The following is a 13,696-nucleotide window of genomic DNA, read 5'->3' on the forward strand; positions in this document are numbered from 1 at the left end:
ATGCCGACGATACTCAACTCTTCCTCTCCTTCCCTCCCTCAGATATCCACGTCTCTGTGCGGATCTCGGCCTGTCTGTCCGACATCTCAGCCTGGATGACGTCCAACCACCTCAAACTGAACCTAAGCAAAACAGAATTGCTCCACCTGCCGGCCAAATCCTCCCCCCTAACCGACCTTTCAATCACAGTCGAGAATGCAGCTGTGACTGCGTCCCCGACCGCCAAGAACCTTGGTGTTGTCCTCGACGACCAGTTGAACTTCTCTGCTCACATCGCAGCGACGACCAGAACCTGCCGATTCCTCCTGAGCAACGTCAGAAGGATACGCCCCTTCCTGACAAAAGAAGCCACCCAACTCCTCGTCCAATCAACAGTCATCTCCCGCCTCGACTACTGCAATGCACTGCTCGCTGGCCTCCCGGCCACTGCCACTAAGCCTCTTCAACTCATTCAGAACGCAGCGGCCCGCCTGATCTCAAACCTACCGAAGTCGGCCCATGTCACCCCACTTCTTAGGGACCTGCACTGGCTCCCCATTGCTGCACGAATCCGCTTCAAGGCCCTCGACCTAGCATACCGTGCGGCAAAGGGAACCGCTCCCGCCTACCTCCGGTCAATGGTCTCTAACTACACACCCTCAAGACCCCTACGCTCTGCATCTTCTGGCCGCCTCAGACCTACTCCTATCCAAGCTCCGGGAGGGTCATCAAAGAGAAGTCGCCTATTCTCAGTCCTTGCCCCACAATGGTGGAATGAACTACCCACCCCAGTTAGGACAGCCGAATCACGTCCAATCTTTCGCCGTCGACTAAAGACGCACTTCTTCAACCATTATCTGAATTAAAAAAAAAAAAAAAAATCTAACCCTAACTAACCGTACTGTCATGCACTTGTCCTAATAAACTAACCTACACTGTAGCACTCAACACTTTGATGAACATTGTTGCTCAGCTGATAGAGTTGTGCCCTTCCTGATGGCTTGTCGTACAGAACTTGTAAGTCGCTTTGGATAAAAGCGTCAGCTAAATGACTAAATGTAAATGTAAATGTAATACAGCATGTAGTAATACAGTGTAGTAATACAGCGTGTAGTAATATAGCATGTAGTAATACAGTGTGTAGTAATACAGTGTGTAGTAATACAGCATGTAGTAATACAGCATGTAGTAATACAGCATGTAGTAATACAGTGTGTAGTAATATAGCATGTAGTAATACAGCATGTAGTAATACAGCATGTAGTAATACAGTGTGTAGTAATACAGCATGTAGTAATACAGTGTGTAGTAATACAGCATGTAGTAATACAGTGTAGTAATACAGCGTGTAGTAATATAGCATGTAGTAATACAGTGTGTAGTAATACAGCATGTAGTAATACAGCATGTAGTAATACAGTGTGTTGTAATACAGCATGTAGTAATACAGCGTGTAGTAATACAGCATGTAGTAATACAGTGTGTAGTAATACAGCATGTAGTAATACAGCATGTAGTAATACAGTGTAGTAATACAGCATGTAGTAATATAGCATGTAGTAATACAGTGAGTAGTAATACAGCATGTAGTAATACAGCATGTAGTAATACAGTGTAGTAATACAGCGTGTAGTAATATAGCATGTAGTAATACAGCGTGTAGTAATACAGCGTGTAGTAATACAGCGTGTAGTAATACAGTGTGTAGTAATACAGCATGTAGTAATACAGTGTGTAGTAATACAGCATGTAGTAATACAGTGTGTAGTAATACAGCATGTAGTAATACAGTGTAGTAATACAGCATGTAGTAATACAGCATGTAGTAATACAGCGTATAGTAATACAGCATGTAGTAATACAGCGTGTAGTAATACAGCATGTAGTAATACAGTGTAGTAATACAGTGTGTAGTAATACAGCATGTAGTAATACAGTGTGTAGTAATACAGCATGTATAGTAATACAGCGTGTATAATAATACAGCGTGTAGTAATACAGCGTGTAGTACAGGTCGTGTACAACGTAGAGGGGACGCCATGCACAACCCTGTCGTATACCTTTCAAACCTGTTGAAGCTGGGAATCCAAAGATGTTTCCAGCCCCTGCTACATTTGTCCTTCCACACCCCTGGTGCCATCTTACCATAGTTTTCATTAAAAAAATGTATAAAATAAAAATGAGAGGGGCATAAGGAAACCTTTTCTCGCCTGAGCCTCCGAAAATATCTTGTTTGAAGACTGATATGTCCAGGGATGTAGTGGAGGGTAACTCACTTTGCCCATCTTTTCATTGTGAAAATGAAGTTAACCCAACTTTTCATGAGATAAGTCTATAATATGATTGAAATTCATAGTATATATTATGATAGTGAATCATATCAGATCGATGCAAGTTACATTCAAATAGGTCTTTTTGAGGAAATAAAACACAAAGAACACTATTCTGAATAGTCATTTACCCAGTTGTCACTGCTTGAGAAGCTTGGCTCTTCTCCATGTCACCCAGAACACGCGTGTCCTCCCGCCCTGCCTCAGGTGTGTTAGGCCGCAGCCTCATCTGTCAACAACCGCCGTGGCGACACGTGACCCTTTGAAAGCGAACCGAAGTGGAGTGAGCAGTCATTCCTCACCCCCGGCGTCGACCTCCACGTCTCCTCCTCAGAACGGGAGCAAACATCCCATAATAGCCAGAGGGGATTGGGGTCTTATTGCTCCAAACAACCTCTTGGTTAGCTCCGTCCGCCGTACAGACAGACCGGGAACACAAAGGACGCCCCTCTCGAGTGTTGTCTCTTTAGCAGCACCGTTTTAATTGGATTTCTTTCACAAAGTCCAGAGGCATCTTGCGGGGGGGGGGGGGGGGGGGGGGGGGGGGGGGGGGCTTCTGTCTCAGTGGTAGCCTCCTCGCGCCCCGCCGCTTCAACCTGCCTCCCGGTGAAGCTCATTAAACGGCACGCCGCTGCTTGGAGGCGCTATTCATCACGCCGAGGCCTGCTTTTCTGATTGATTCCTTTTTCTTCCTCAAACAGGAAGCATGTCTGAGTCGCAGGGGAGCCACCCCGAGCATCTGAATGCACCCTGCGTTTTCTTCCTGTAGGTGATGTCGAACAAAAGCAACAGATGTATGATCTGATGAGACTGTTGTTGAGACTGAGAGTGAGGAGGCGGACTGTGTGAATCTAGCTTACGCCTTGTTCAAGCTGTTGCCGTCTTTATTTTCTTTCTTCTTTACTTCTCATAGATCGATAATGGACGCCTTTCAATGAGCAGATGACTCATTCACTTCCATATTATTCCAAAAACCATGAAAAAGCCATCTTACCCTCTTAACACTTTGGATTTACCCCCGCGGGTTGAATGCCCATCACGAGAATATTAGTTTTATTCGTTTTTTTTTTAATTTTTATTAGCGATCTGAAATCATATTGCATCAAGCGAGCCTACCGTTGGAGTTCCAGGCACCCCCGGCGCTCAGATGTGAAAAAAGCGCCCCCTATCGTCTCCCAGATGGTAAATCACCCTTTTGGATTGGACTCAATGAAAGTGAATGGGAGAAAGGATTTCTGACTCCACATTTTACTTCTCACTGATGTAACCGGGGTCTACCAGAGTTCATTCTGGAGCCGCTGAGCCACGGGGATTATGTGTTCTACTGTATACACGGTTGATCAATACAATTATCGATTTTTTTTAATGGTGATCAGGAATTGGAATATACCATTTGGATACCATCTGATGTCAGGTAAGGAATCTATGTTATCAGTCTTAGGATAATCAAACTTGTTTTCACGGAGATATAAGCTTTTATGTGATTATGTGATATGGCTGATTGACTGTAAAAGCCATCAGGAAATAAGAGCAGCGATTATCAGCGCGCGGCACGAGCGTGCGTGCGCACACATATACTATCGATCATCTAGCGTTTATTTTATTGTCATTTGTCATAAATAGGCCGACAAATGACAACGTTCTGGAATATTCCAGTAAAAGAGTCCAAAGTGTTAAGCCCGGAGCCTATTTTCTGAAAATCCGCCTAAAATACATACCTAAGTAAATGGAATAATGCTCCACTTCTACAAGGCCCATTTGCATGTTCTTTGTGTCTAGGGACCAGTGATGCCACAGATTACTTGTAAAAGTTATCTGATTACTGATTACTGATTACTCCTTTAAAAAGTAATCTAAGTTACTTTACTGATTACTTGATTATCAGAGTAACTTAGTTACTTTGAAAGTAACTAGGTTACGAAGTCGTCGTCGTTCCCCCAACAGTTTTTTTTTAAACGCTTTATTGAAAGTGCATAAATTGTTTTTAACTTGTTTCTCTGCACATAACGTAAATTGTTAAACTAGTGCTTCAGCTTCTGTACCATCAAGTATGGTAAAGCAACAGTCTATGATGCTCACAGCATTAGAGCAGCCAGCCAGTGGTTTTACAAAACCAGTGTATCACATCTAACAAATGCAGGCTGAACTATTCAATTATATCAACTGTAACTATTAAATTGTTTTTATAAATGTCTCTCTATAAACATACAATCAGTCTCTCTTTAACATGTAAATTAACTGTAAATCTGGCAAATAAGAGCTTTTGCTCTGCCACCATCAACTATACATTAATCAAAAGGGAAAGAAACAATCTCTCTCTTTTGCTGTTGGACATCCGAGTCCTCCTGTACCTAGTCGAAGCGTCAGCTAGTGTTGTGATTCCAGATGCTTTCAATGCAATTGGATGTGCTGTTTTTAGCGGTAGACAGTATTTTGTTTCCTCCGCATATGAATGTTTTTTTCACCCGGCTTAGCTGACACAAACGTGAAGTAGTGATTGAGGCTACGTTTAGACGAGCGTTTTGGGATGGAAGTCTGAACAGAAACCGCAATCACTTTTAATTTTGCGTTTAGACAAGCGTTTTGGGGTGGAATTCTAACGACGGAGCCCTGCTGTCACACGATTGGCGCATATGTCACATGACGTGCTGTGAAGACCCGCCCTACTCTGCCTCTGATTCGCAGACTGTGGATGGGGAATGTGATTGGACCAAAGCAGAGTCACTCACAGACAGAGGGTCCAGTCACGCCGCGGGACACATTCTTGTGTAACCCTTTCACTGCCACACGACGTCACTCCCAAATAAGAAAAACAGCTCAAAATGTATTTTTGACTGTCGAAAACGAAATAAAATACTGCATTCCGCCTGCATTATGAATTTATGATGAGATAGTAACGAAATAGTAACGCACAGCCACTTGGACAAGTAACTGCAATCAGATTACTGGCTTTTAAAGATTAACGCGTTAGATTACTATTTTCGGGGAAAAGTAATCAGATTACAATAACGCGTTACTTAGTAACGCGTTACTGGCATCACTGCTAGGGACATCTATGGACCTCAGTGAATGTATTCCCAGTGTCAGAAATATTGTGTCTATTACTAGGCTTGCTTAAATTGTGATGAAACAAAGGAGAATATAAATTATGATTTTTCTTTGCATCTTTGACAGTGAATAACACCATGCTAAAAATGACCAGACATGATAAACTGCCACTGATCTTGTTCAGTACCTTCTTGAGATCACGTGTACAACAAATCTAAGGAAATGAATAAAGGGAAGATGATTACACAGAAGGTTCTGTAGATACAGTACTGAATTCTCCCATCCGGACCAATGCAATTTGAAATATTATTATAGAATATAGAATAGCAGGCTTATAAATCACCTTATTATAGCCAATTCGCACATTTATATATATACATATATTATCTTTCAAATGGCCGAGTTCAATTTGGATTTAGTATCACCAGGCGTGCATAAGAACAGATAATGAAATCTACTGTAATCTACTGTACTTTTTTATTTTGACCAGGGTGCAACCGTTTTGAAACTAATTTCAGATCTAATTGTTGCTGCATGCTAACAATAGGGAAGATAAACTAACTGCGTTTCAATATTTGTCAATAACGTTACGCTTTGTGGTATATTATCCCGAATAATAAGAGTTATTAAAGAAATTCATACAGAACTATGAACCTTGAACCCATAGATTCTTTCAGGAAGTGTAGTTTTGAAAGATTCCAACGCAGATCCAGAGCTATGGATGTCCTCTACAAAATGGCCATAAAGAAACTACAATTCCCATGGTTCAAAGTTTTCCAAAATGGTCGCCTGTCGCGAAAATAAACAGACCATTTCGAAAAGGAAAATCTATCTAATAACACTTTAACCTATTCCTAAACTAACGTATTGATGATAATATACATTATAAATGCTGTTGTGCCATGGTTATGATGTTTATACTTGAATACGTTTGACAAAAAAAATTATACTTTTGTAGAACAGTCTGGAGATATTGATTTATGACATGATGTCATTCGCGGTCCGCCGACGGACCGCACGGCCGGAAGAGGTTAAGTCAGTTAACACATTGGGTGCCACACCTTTTTCGGGGCCCATCTATGCACTGATACGCTTTAAAAGATAGGAGTCTGTCACCTTGTTTGTAGAGCTATAACTATATTCTATATTATAGCTATGGATACAAGTTTCTTTAATAGTTGTCATACAGAAGTACAGAATACTTTTATACAAAATGCTTCTTACTGTTACGCTCCAGAGACTGTGCTAGACAAGATAAGTATGAAATAAAATAGTATAGCATGTAGAATAGAAGTAAAAATAGAGGTCACAGTGTTTAGTATAGACATATGTACAATGTTCGATGCAGAATAGAAGTAACTGAGTTACCATACAATATACAATATACTATGCAATGTACTAATATACAATACTATATAGTGCAGAGCAGAAATGGGATGAGGTACAATTTAGGTACAATTTACAGTAAGGTGTACGAGTTGTAGTGCAAATCCTTTACCAATAAATATAAAGTGTAAAGTGTGTTTAGGTGATCTAAAGTGTGGAGAGTGGGTGCTGCAGTGTGTTGTTTGTTTAAGTGAGTGTGTGCGTGTGGGTGTGTGTGCTGTGTGCATTTGATGGTTGTTGCATAGTGTTTATTGTTCGTTGAGCAGCCTTATGGCCTGGGGATAGAAGCTTCTTCTGAGTCTTTCTGTGCTCGCCTTAAGACTCCGGTATCGCTTGCCTGACCGCAGCAGTTTACAGAGGCAGTTGTTCGGGTGGCTGGAGTCCTTGATGATTCTCTTAGCCTTCCCCCTGCATCGCTTGTTGTAAATGTTCTGGAGGGTGGGAAGCCGGGGATGCCGTCCGGTCCTGCTGCCTTCCTGATATTCACTTTTTTAAAGGTCCGCCTCACCTCATGCTCTGTTACCCTGAACACTGAGTCTCCATCAGCAGACCCCCCGCCTATTGCCGTGGCTTGTAGGCTGGTCTTGTTATTCACAGCCTCAAACCTCGCATAGAAGGTATTGAGATAATTTGCTAAGGAGATGTCACTGTTCAGTTTGAGGGAGGTGCCTTTGTAATCTGTCATTGTTCTGAGGCCCTGCCACATACCTCTAGAGTCAGCCTGTTCAAACTGAAGTTCAACTTTATCCCTGTAACGCCGTTTTGCCTCTATTACTGCTCTCCTGACGTTGTATCTGGCCGTCTTGTGTTCTTCCATGTTGCCTGTCACCAGCCCGGTGTTGTAGGCTGAGGTGCGCACTTTCAGAGCCTCACGGACGGATTTATCTACCCAGGGCTTTTGATTTGGGTAGATTCTACCCATTGTTTCTTCTACCAGAGTACAGACAAAGTCAAGCACCGTTTCAGTGTATTCGTTAATATTGGCTGTGTTATCACGGAATACACTCCAGTCTGTGCATTCAAGTGCAGCTTGGAGTGTCTCCTCTGACGTCACAGTCCAACGCTTAACCTCTCGCGATACTACCGGCGTTCGCTTGAGACTCTGTTTATACTTTGGCAAAAGAAAGATGGCGGCGTGGTCCGATTTACCGAATGGACTAAGAGCCTGTGACTTGTACCCATTCTTAAATTGCGAGTATACATGGTCTAATATGTTCTCGCCTCTGGTGGGACAGGTCACATGCTGATAGAAATTCGGCAACACCTTTTTAAGACGTGCGCTGTTGAAATCGCCCAGAACCAAAATGGCAGCGTCAACATTAGCTATCTGTAGTTTATTTACCTCGTCGTGTAGCTTTGAAAGTGCGGCCCCAGTGTTCGCTTGTGGTGGGATATATACTCCGATCATGATGATGGACGTTAGCTCCCTCGGGAGAAAGAAGGGTCGGCATTTGATGGTGATATACTCCAGGTCTGGGGAGCAGTGGTTAGACAATTCCTTTGCGTTGCCTATATCGCACCACTCCTTGTTTATCATGAAAGCAATGCCGCCTCCTTTCGTCTTTTGTGACTCTTCTGCCGTACGGTCCTTGCGGAGAACGAAGAAGTGATCTGCCGGTTCTATTGCATGATTTGGGACATCTGGAGACAGCCAAGTTTCTGTGAAACAGAGGACGTTGCAGTCCCGAATGTCCCTCTGGAATTGGATCCGTGCTCTGATGTCATCCAGTTTATTTCCTATCGATTGCACATTGGCCAACAATATGCTGGGCAATGTGGTTCTGTGTCGTTTGGACCTCAATCTATTTCGGACAATGCTATGGTCATTTGACAGTGACTTTCTTCCGGTCAAGATGCAAAAAAGAGATAATTTTTCCATGCATACATTCGCACGTTATACCGTGGTGAATATAAGTATGTTTTTAGATCGGTCTGGGGTAATTCCCGAAATGCTGACAAATAGCCTTATGTGTGTATTAAACTATAACCGTTGCGGTTTCTTGCCTGGACCAGCTATTATTCTCAAATCAAATCTATATCATAGGTATTATGTTTCCTCATGAATACATGAAAGGGGGGGGGGGGTAATTTTTTTATGCTTTGATCGTCACTGTTCTGAAGGATCAGATTAAACCGAATATATATATTTATTTATATATATATATATTTAATTGTATTTGTATATCCCCTGATATCCCCTGATATCCCCTGTATATTCCTTGTACAATATGCATTGAATATCCCTTCTGGTCTACTGACCATCCCATAATAGTCTCCATTCTACCATTGGACGAGACCTTGGTGCCAGGTCGCCATACCCCTCAGACCAGGTTCAATCGTACCGCTCAACATGTATGGACAAGTCCTAGTTCCGCGTAGGAATATGTCTACCGCACCACTAATGGTACTATTTGTTCATAGTGCGTATATATACTGCGCTATTAAAGTAGAACTTCCTTTTTAGTCCAGTTCCTTACCCTCCAACAGAGTGACAGACGCAAAAGCCTCCCCGCGAACCACGTGTGGGCAGTAAGGCCAATTCGGCCCAGTATCGGCATTGAGACATCGTGTATATTAATATTTGAATAGTCATATTTGGCACTATAACGTCGAGTTGGACGTATTCTATTAAGCTAATAATAGTCTATTCATATATAGTGCCTCGTGCGGTAAGAGTTCTATAGTAATCAGCACCCCCATCGTTTCGGGCATCAGCTGGACGCTTATCCAGGGTGGTTGACCCCACGTGAAGCTGCACCCGAGGAGCTCCAGGCCAAAGAGCGAGTGGACCTGTATATTGGATTATTCTACCGACGACGGCTAGCCTTCCCCGGCTTGGATTATGCTTTGAGTACTTTGATTATTCTATGGATAAAGGCCAACACTGCGGTGTGTTGGAAATACCCCCCCCGGAGAGGACGACAGGTGAGACGGCGCTCTGCACAGTGAGGTCGCCTCACGTCTCTCCGTCGTGGACCGGAGGACGCCGGCCACAGAGGGTCCAACTGCATTCATCTGTGGATCGAGGATCGTTGGGCACCGTGTCGCACAACTGTGGACTCTCCCAAGATACCCTCGGCCAGACGGGATCCAGCCAGTGACTCTCTAACCCCCCCCCCCCCCCTCCAGCTGTCCTACAAGCAGTCGGAACCTTCCCCTAGTGTACCCAGCTATATAATCATTCAAGTATCATCGCTATTGTTCCCTAAATATTCCAGGTTGTATATTTGCTTCCTGCGCAATCAGAGATTGGACATTCGATATTGATCTACCTACGAATACTCATTTGCCATAAAAGTGCATACTATTTCAAATCATAAATGTAATTAAGTGATCGTTGTACATACCTTTTGCTATGTATTAAAACTCAAACTTTCGATTTGGTACATTTGTGTTGGATCCGTTTATCAGGTGGGAGTGTTCAACATATTCATACCTAGTACTGGGTGGCCAGAGTCTAAAGTACAAGAGGTAGTGGTAGTAAGTATCATATCTAACCATACAGTCAGGGAATTGTACCCCTCAGTTACAATTGGTCCTTCGAGCCGGATGGTAATCAGTGTAATATTAATATAGTGTTATTAATATTAAAATGGCCTATGATGAACACTCCACGAAACGATCCTCCTAACCAACAACGCCCGCGGCGCAAACAACAGCTCCCTCAGTACCTAGAGGCTTACGCTGTCAGTCAACAACCTAGTCTTCTACCAACAGTAAACGCGGTAAAACTAGAAAGTAAAATTATGTCTAACCCTAACGACCAGGCTACCCCGACCATAGAGGCCCCTATGGGTTCTAATGTAACTGACCAAGCTCACGGTGGGGACCAGGGGGAACCAGACATGACTTTACACCCCGCCAATACCGAAGAAGTAGTCCCCGACGAGTCCCGGGAGGAAGACAACACTACCGAGAGAGAACTCGGCACGGAAGAAGATGAGGAGAGCACCGTGGAGATAGAGCTCCAAGACTCCGCACGGAGTACCCCAAGGGACGGCTCCCCTATACAACCGTCTTCTCCCAGCGAGGCAGAGAGGACACTACAGCAGGCATTCCTCGTCAGCCTGAAAGCCTCTACTGAACGCGATAGACTCCAGGGTGAACGCGATCGATTGCAGATACAGCAACGGAGCGAAGAAGAGCACATACGCCTGGAAATAAGACGCATTCAGATGGAAGAGAATATTGCAAGAGACCGGGCCGACGCCCAGCGCGCCGCCACCGGTGCCCAGAGAGAATCGGATCTCACCAAGCGCGAAGCCGAGCGCGACTAATAGAACAGCTGATCAGAAGGACAACACCCCCTCCCTCCACCAGAGGCTCCAGGAACTCGTCTAGACATCACTCCAGGGCGGCATCCCCTAGCCGAGTAAGCGACCCTGAACTTGACCAACAGACGAGGTCTATACCCCCCGCAGACCCCCTTCCCCAACCGGTCCAAGCGAGACCCAGCCACCGGGAAGGAGCAGCATACACTGCGGAGAGGCTAAATCAGAGACTACAAGCCCTGGATGACCTAACGGAAGACGAAGAGGAAGAGGAGGAGAACCACGCCCGACGACAGCACAGTACTCTACCGGACCAGGAGGTCCAGTACAGCCCAGGCTATACCCCCGCGGAGCTGCGCTACAGACCCCCGACGCTATTCACGGGTGAGCACGACGCACGACCCGCACCGAGGAACAGCACCTGGACCAGCGGGCCATGGTACACAGCCGGTACCAGCCCACGCCAAGGAGCAGGAGGAGACTCGCCTAGGAGGCCTCTCCCCCAACGCTCGCCGATGTATCAACAATCCGCGTCATACATTGGCACACCTATGGTACCAGACTTCACCCAGGAGAACCGGGCCCAGTATACGGAGCTCCGCATGTGTCTGGAGACAATGTTGGTGGATGTCATTGATGAACGCCATAAATACGCGATACTACTGAAGCATTTAAAGGTACCCCGCGCGCACAACATAGCGCTCGCCTACGCCACTTCCACGACCCCATACACCGCAGCGCTGGTAGCGTTGGACCAGAGATATGGACGTATATGGGATTACGTGATCCAGGAGATCAGGCACATCGACCGCCTACCCCCAGCAACAGACAATCGAGCACTGGACGACCTGTCCATCAGAGTGCAGTCCCTGGTAGGGATGCTGGGAGCGCAGAGGGAAAAGGGTAGGCATGAACTATACGCCAACTCAAATGTAGAGAGGATCTTGGAGAAGCTACCGCCCGCCCGACAGGAGCGCTTTAGGCGGCAGAGAGACCACCGAGACCCTAATGGCCCCGAACCGAACCTCCTCGATCTAGCCGACTTCCTGGCGAGAGAAGTCAGCAGCTTACGGCTAGATACATTCGGACGGAGCACCCCTGGCTCCAGAGAAGGAACCAGGAGGCTAAATGATGGAAGAAGATCGGTGACTGTCATGCACCAATCGGAGTCAGTGCCAAGCAGTAGGAGCCACAGTACCCCCTCAAGAAAGGAGAAGTGGAAGATAGTGTGCCCCTACTGTGAGAAAGAACACTGGCTGTCACAATGTGACTCATTCCCCAAGATGAATGCGGAGGAAGCGAGTCAATGGATAAAGTCCAACAGACGCTGTTTTCGCTGCGCGCGATCACACATGGCAGCCGAATGCCGCTTAAAGAAAAAGTGCAGTCGGTGCGATGGAGCCCATCTGGACATACTCCACGACAGTAACAGACGGCGGCCTCCACCCGCACCATCAAGCAGCAAAGCGAGCGTCATGTACATCGACCCCGCCAGCAGCAGCGGAGCCAGAGTGCTCTTAAAGGTAGTCCGTGTGACATTGAGCTACCAGAATAAAGTCATGGACACTTACGCCGTCCTTGATGACGGGTCAGAGAAGACCCTTCTGCTCGCGTCCGCTGCGGCCCAGCTAGGGCTGCGGGGGAGCGAAAACCAAATGACAATTCGGACAATAAGAAGAGATTTGAAAACGATAAAGGGCGAGAATGTCTCATTCTCTATCGCAGCAAGCGGCCAGCCCGAGCGACGGTACAGGATTACAGACGCTTTCACCAGCCAAGAAATAGGACTGTCGCGGTACACATACCCCGTAGCCAAGCTGATGGAGAAATATGTACATCTACGCAAGCTACCGATCCCACTCATAGACGGTGCTACCCCGACACTGTTGATAGGCTCCGACCATGCAGACCTCATTGTCCCGATAGACCGGGTTCATACCGGACCCAGAGGCTGTCCTGCAGCAGTCGAGACCCGCCTAGGATGGACTCTCCAAGGCCCACTCGCCAAATCTCTCAACCGAACCACAGCCACTAGCTGTCTCCACTCCCGAGTCACAGAGGGAGACACCGCACTCCTGCAGCATGTAGAGAGGCTATGGACCTTAGAACAAATGCCCTTTAAGAACGAAAAGAAAGACATTCGCTCTAAAGACGACATCTACGCCATTAACCTCCTCGAGACGGGAACAAAGAGAGTCCCAGTCAGCGGCGTGTTGAGATACGCCACGCCACTCCTGCGGCGGGAAGGGATGCCTACCTTTCACGCAAAGAAAGACGCCACAGAGCGGTACCTACTAAACACAGAGCGGCGCTTAGCCAAGGACCCCGCCCAAGAAAGTGTATACCGCGCTGAGATTGAGAAGCTCATCACAGCGGGACACGTCACAAAGATTGACATTAAAGAGGCCGACCAGACGACTGAATCGTGGTACGTGCCCCACCACAAGGTTCATCACAACGGCAAAGACCGCATCGTGTTTAACTGCAGCTACCAGATCGGATCCCAAAATCTGAATAAAGAGCTATTGCCCGGTCCTACACTCGGCCCCTCCCTACTAGGCGTACTACTCCGCTTCCGCCAGGACAAGGTGGCTATCAGCGGGGATATCAAAGGGATGTTCCTGCAGGTGAGATTAGTAGAGGAGGACAAGCCCCTGTTGCGGTTCCTATGGAGAGAGAGGC

The sequence above is a fragment of the Notolepis coatsorum genome (genome assembly GCF_963971535.1).
Source record: "Notolepis coatsorum genome assembly, chromosome: 16".
NCBI lineage: Eukaryota > Metazoa > Chordata > Actinopteri > Aulopiformes > Paralepididae > Notolepis > Notolepis coatsorum.